Here is a 6,000-nt window from a genome sequence, read left to right as displayed (position 1 = left end):
GTGTGGCTATAAAAGGCAAGATAAGGGGTGCATATGGAAATGAAAATGTCCTGTATATTGACTGGTAATTCCAGTATCCTGGATGCAATATTTGTAGTATAGTTTTTGGAAGATATTACCATTGGGGGACATTAGGTAAAGGTACACAGGATGTTTGTATTATTTTTTACAACAGTATGTGAATCTACAAGTATCTGAAAATAAAAGTTTACAAATTTAAAATAATGAGTATTGTGATGGTAGAGGACAACTTGAGGCTACTGAGCTTCCTCACTTACAACACTCTTCCCCAACATCTTTCTACTAAGGCTGTCCTGGCACCAAATATTGTATGGCATGTTTATCTCTTGGTTCAATAAAGCAACATTATCCATACTTTAAATTCATTGGTCCTCTCCTAGGCAAGCAAGCTGTGATATACCCAGTTGAGAAGAGAAGAACCACCCAGAAGAACCAGAATAGTTTTGGGAATAACAAGATGATCTGAAAATTCATATAGAATAGAAAAGGATCACAAGGCACCTTGGGACATTTTGATGAAGAAGTTGTTAAATAGTTCTTTTTCTTCCCTCCATCTGCTAAGAGACCAGCAGTGCATGAAATTTTACATTTCACCAACTCTTCTCCAACACTTAGTATTATCAGAATTTCCAGTTTTTCCTGATTTAATGATTTTGAAGTGGTTTATTTTTGTTTTCTTAGAAATTTTTAGGAGTTTTTGATATATTCTGCATACTAATCTTTCCTAATGTTATATACTGCACATGTTTCTCAATCTGAAAAATTGAGATTATGTGAAATACTATCTATACTATAGATTTTATCTTCCTTAAAATTTTGTTAAAACTACCTGACATTATAAACCTTTAACCCTTGCAACTGTGTATTGCAGCTATGAAAATCGACAAAAGATTTAATAGAGGAAATTAGGGAAAAAAAAAAAGACCTGTACACATATTTGAATTATGTATTGATTTATGATTAAAATGACTATATGTACCAGTTTGCTTGGGACTATTTCTTGGACTTATGCCCATTGTCAAAGCATAATTATTAGGACTGCCCCTTTCATTTTTTTTTCCATTTTTTTATTACTCAAATGAATTTATCACATCTGTAGTTATATAATGATCATAACAATCCAATTTCACAGGATTTCCATCCCACAGCCCAGGCACATCCCCCCAACCCCCAAACTGTCTCCTCCAGGGACCATAAGTTTTTCAGTGTCTGTGATTCAGCATCTGTTCTGCAAAGAAGTTCCGTCTGTCCTTTTTTCAGATTCCACATGTCAGTGAAAGCATTTGATGTTGGTGTCTCATTGTATGGCTGACTTCACTTAGCATGATAATTTCTAGGTCCATCCATGTTGCTAAAAATGCTGGTATTTCATTCTTTTTAATGGCTGAGTAATATTCCATTGTGTATATGTACCACATCTTCTGGATCCACTCCTCTGTCGATGGACATTTAGATTGTTTCCATGTCTTGGCTATTGCAAATACTGCTGCAATGAACATTGGAGTACATCTGTCTTTGCAAGTCGTGGTTTTCTCTGGATAGATGCCGAGGAGTGGGATTGCTGGATCAAATGGTAGTTCTATGTTGAGTCTTCTGAGGAATCTCCATACTGTTTTCCACAGTGGTTGCACCAATTTAAAATCCCACCAACAGTGTACTAGAGTTCCTTTTTCTCCACACCCTCCCAGCACTTATTGTTTGTAGACTTTTTGATGATGGCCATTCTGGCTGGTGTAAGGTGGTACCTCATAGTGGTTTTGATTTGCATTTCTCTAATAATGAGTGACGTTGAACATCTTTTCATGTGTTTCTTGGCCATCTGTATGTCTTCTTTGGAGAATTGTCTGTTTAGATCTTCTGCCCATTTTCGGGTTGTTTGTTTTTTTGGTATGGAGCTATAGGAGGTGTTTATAAATTTTAGAGATCAATCTCTTGTCAGTTGATTCACTTGCAAAGATTTTCTCCCATTCTGTGGGTTGTCTTTTCGTGTTGTTTAGGGTTTCCTTTGCTGTGCAGAAACTTTTAAGTTTAATTTGGTCCCATTTGTTTATTTTTGTTTTTATTGTCAGTACTCTGATAGGTGGATCTGAGAAGATGTTGCTGTCGTTTATGTCAAAGAGTGTTAGGCCTGTGTTTTCCTCTAGGAGTTTGATAGTGTCTGGTCTTATATCTAGGTCTATAATACACATTGAGTTTATTTTTGTGTATGGTGTTAGGGAGTGTTCTAATTTCCTTCTTTTCCATGTGGCTGTCCAGTTTTCCCAGCACCACTTATTGAACAAGCTGTCTTTTCTCCATTGTATATTCTTGCCTCCCTTGTCATAGATGAGTTGGCTGTAGGTGTGTGGGTTGAATTCTGGGCTTTCTATCCTGTTCCACTGATCTATAGTTCTGTCTTTGTGCCAGTACCATACGGTTTTGATGACTGTTTGTTTGTAGTATAGTGTGAAGGGATTCTGATTCTTCCAGCTCCATTTTTCTTTTTCAGGATGTCTTTGGATATTTTGGATCTTTTGTGCTTCCAAACAAACTTTAAAATATTTTGTTCGAGTTCTGTGAAAAATGTCCTTGGTAATTTGATAGGGATTGCATTGACTCTATGGGTTGCCTTGGGTAGTATAGTCATTTTGATAATATTGACTCTTCCAATCCAAGAGCATGGTCTGTCTATCCATCTATTTGTGTCATCTTTGATTTCCTTCATCAGTGGCTTGTAGTTTTCAGAGTACAAGTCTTTTGTCTGTTTGGGTAGGTTTATTCCTGGGTATCTTACTCTTTTGGATGTGATGGTAAACGGGATTGCTTCCCTAATTTCTTTTTCTGCTTTTTCATTGTTAGAATATAGAAATGCTGTCGATTTCCATGTATTGATTTTGTATCTGGCGACTTTGCCAAATTCGTGGATGAGCTCTAACAGTTTTCTGGTAGAGTCTTCAGGATTCTCTAGGTATAGTATCATGTCATCTGCAAATAGCTATAGTTTTACTTCTTCCTTTCCAATTTGGATTCCTTTTATTTCTTTTACTTCTCTGATTGCTGTGGCTAGGACTTCCAGAACTATGTTGAAGAGTAGTGGTGAGAGCAGACATCGTTGTCTTGTTCCTGATCTCAGCGGGAATTCTTTCAGCTTTTCACCACTGAGAATGATGTTAGCTGTGGGTTTGTCGTATATGGCCTTCATCATGTTGCGATAGGTTCCCTGTATGCCCACTTTCTGAGGGGTTTTTATCAGAAATGGGTGTTGGCTTTTTTCAAAGGGTTTTTCCGCGTCTATTGGGAGGATCATATGGTTTTTATTCTTCAGTTTGTTAATGTGGTATATCATACTGATGGATTTGCGGATATTGACGAACCCTTGCATCCCTGAGATAAATCCCACTTGATCATGATGTATAATCCTTTTAATGTATTGTTGGATGCGGTTTGCTAGTATTTTGTTGAGGATTTTTGCATCGATGTTCATCAGTGAAATTGGCCTATAGTTTTCTTTTTTTGTGGTGTCTTTGTCTGGCTTTGGTACCAGGGTGATGGCAGCCTCATAGAATGAGTTTGGGAGTATCCCTTCCTCTGCAATTTTTTGAAATAGTTTCAGAAGGAGAGGTGTTAGCTCTTCTCTAAATGTTTGATAGAATTCGCCTGTGAAGCCAACTGGTCCTGGACTTTTGTTTGTTGGAAGTTTTTTAATCACAGTTTCAATTTCAGTTCTTGGGGTTGGTCCATTCATCTTTTCTGTTTCATCTTGGTTTAGTCTTGGAAGATTGTACTTTCTACGAATTTGTCCACCTCTTCTAGGTTTTCCATTTTATTGGCATATAGTTGCATATAGTAGTCTCTTATGATCCTTTGTATTTCTGTGATGTCCGTTGTTACTTCTCCTTTTTCATTTCTGATTTTATTGATTTGAGTCCTCTCTCTTTTTTTCTTGAGAAGTCTGGCTAAGGGTTTATCAGTTTTGTTGATCTTTTCAAAGAACCAGTTTTTCGTTTCATTGATCTTTTCTATGGTTTTCTTCGTTTCTTATTTCATTGATTTTGGCTCTGATCTTTATGATTTCTTTCCTTCTGCTAACTTTAGGTCCTGTCTGTTCTTCTCTCTCGAGCTGCTGTAGATGTAAGTTAGGTTGTTTATTTGGGCTTTTTCTTGTTTCCTTAGGTGGGCTTGTATTGCTATAAAACTTTCCTCTTAGAACGGCTTTTGCTGAACCCCATAGGTTTTGGAGTGTCGTATCTTCGTTGTCATTTGCGGCTAGGTATTTTTTAATCTCCTCTTTGATTTCTTTGGTTGTTTAATAGCATGTTGTTGAGTCTCCACGTGTTTGTGTTTTTTGCAGTTTTTTTCTTGTTGATTTCTAATCATATAGCGTTGTGTTCGGAAAAGATGCTTGATATGATTTCAATTTTCTTAAAGTTACCGGGGTTGGATTTGTAGCCCAGGATATGATCAATCTTAGAGAATGTTCCATGTGCACTTGAGAGGAATGTGTATTCTGTTGCTTTTGGATGAAGTGTCCTGTAAATATCTATTACGTCCATCTGGTCTAATGCTTCATTCAGGGCCTGTGTTTCCTTATTGATTTTCTGTCTGGATGATCTGTCCATTGCTGTAAGTGGAGTGTTGAAGTCCCCCACTATTGTTGTGTTATGGTCGATTTCTCCTTTTAAGGTTGTCAGCAATTGCCTTATATATGGTGGTGAAACTGTGTTGGGTGCGTAGATATTTAAAATTGTTATATCATCTTCTTGGATTGATCCTTTGATTATTATGTAATGTCCTTCCTTGTCCCTTAAAATATTCTTCATTTTGAAGACTATTTTGTCTGCTATGAGTATTGCTACTCCACCTTTCTTTTGATCCCTGTTTGCATGAAATATTTTCTTGCATCCTCTCACTTGCAATTTGTATGTGTCCCTAGAAGTGAAGTGGGACTCTTGAAGACAGCATATATATGGGTCTTGTTTTTGTATCCATTCAGCCAGTCTGTGTCTTTTGGGTGGGGTGTTTAGTTCATTCACACTTAAGGTAATTATTGATATGTATGTTCTTATTGCCATTTTATTAATTGCTTTGGATTTGTTTTTGTTGCTCTTTTCCTTTCCTTCTTCTCTTGTTCTTTTCTGCCTGTAGAAGTTCCTTTAGTATTTGTTGTAAGGCTGGTTTAGTGTTGCTGAATTCTCTCAACTCTTGCTTATCTGTGAAGATTTTGATTTCTCTTTCAAATCTGAATGAGAGCCTTGCTGGTTGGAGTAATCTTGGTTGGAGGTTTTTTCCTTTCATCACGTTGAGTATATCATGCCACTCCCTTCTAGCCTGCAGAGTTTCTGCTGAAAAATCTGCCAATAATCTTATCGGGGTTCCCTTGTATGTCATTTGTTTCTTCTGACAGGCTGCTTTCAAGATTTTCTGTCTTTAATTTTGGTCAGTTTGATTAGTATATGTCTCGGGGTGTTCCTCCTTGGGTTTACTTTATATGGTACTCGTTGTGCTTCCTGTATTTGAGTGAGTTATTCATTCCCCACGTTAGGGAAGTTTTTGGCTATTATCTCTTGGAATATTTTTTTCTGTCTCCTTCTCTCTCTCTTCTCCTTCTGGCATCCCTATAATACGGATGTTGGTGCATTTTATGTTGTCCCAGAGTTCTCTGAGGCTCTCTTCATGTGTTTTCAATCTTTTTTCTTTTCTTTTCTGCATCCATAATTCCCACTAATCTGTCCTCCACATTGCTTATTCGTTCTTCTGTCTCCTGTATTCTGCTGTTAGCTGCCTCTAGTGAATTTTTTATTTCAGTTATTGTATTTTGCATCTCTTCTAGTTTAAGTTTTATATCTTGTATCTCTTTGCTCAGTGTTTCCTGTAAGTTATCCTTCTTTGCCTCCAGTTTTTTTCCAATGTCTTGCATCATCTTCAGCATCACCAGTCTAAAATCTTTTTTCTGGAGGCTGAGAATCTCCTCATGGCTTAGTTGTTTTTCTGGGGTTTTTC

Source organism: Phacochoerus africanus, chromosome 1, assembly GCF_016906955.1.
Source record: "Phacochoerus africanus isolate WHEZ1 chromosome 1, ROS_Pafr_v1, whole genome shotgun sequence".
Classification (NCBI taxonomy): domain Eukaryota; kingdom Metazoa; phylum Chordata; class Mammalia; order Artiodactyla; family Suidae; genus Phacochoerus; species Phacochoerus africanus.
The sequence above is the reverse complement of the archived record's forward strand: the minus strand, read 5'-3'. Positions refer to the sequence as shown.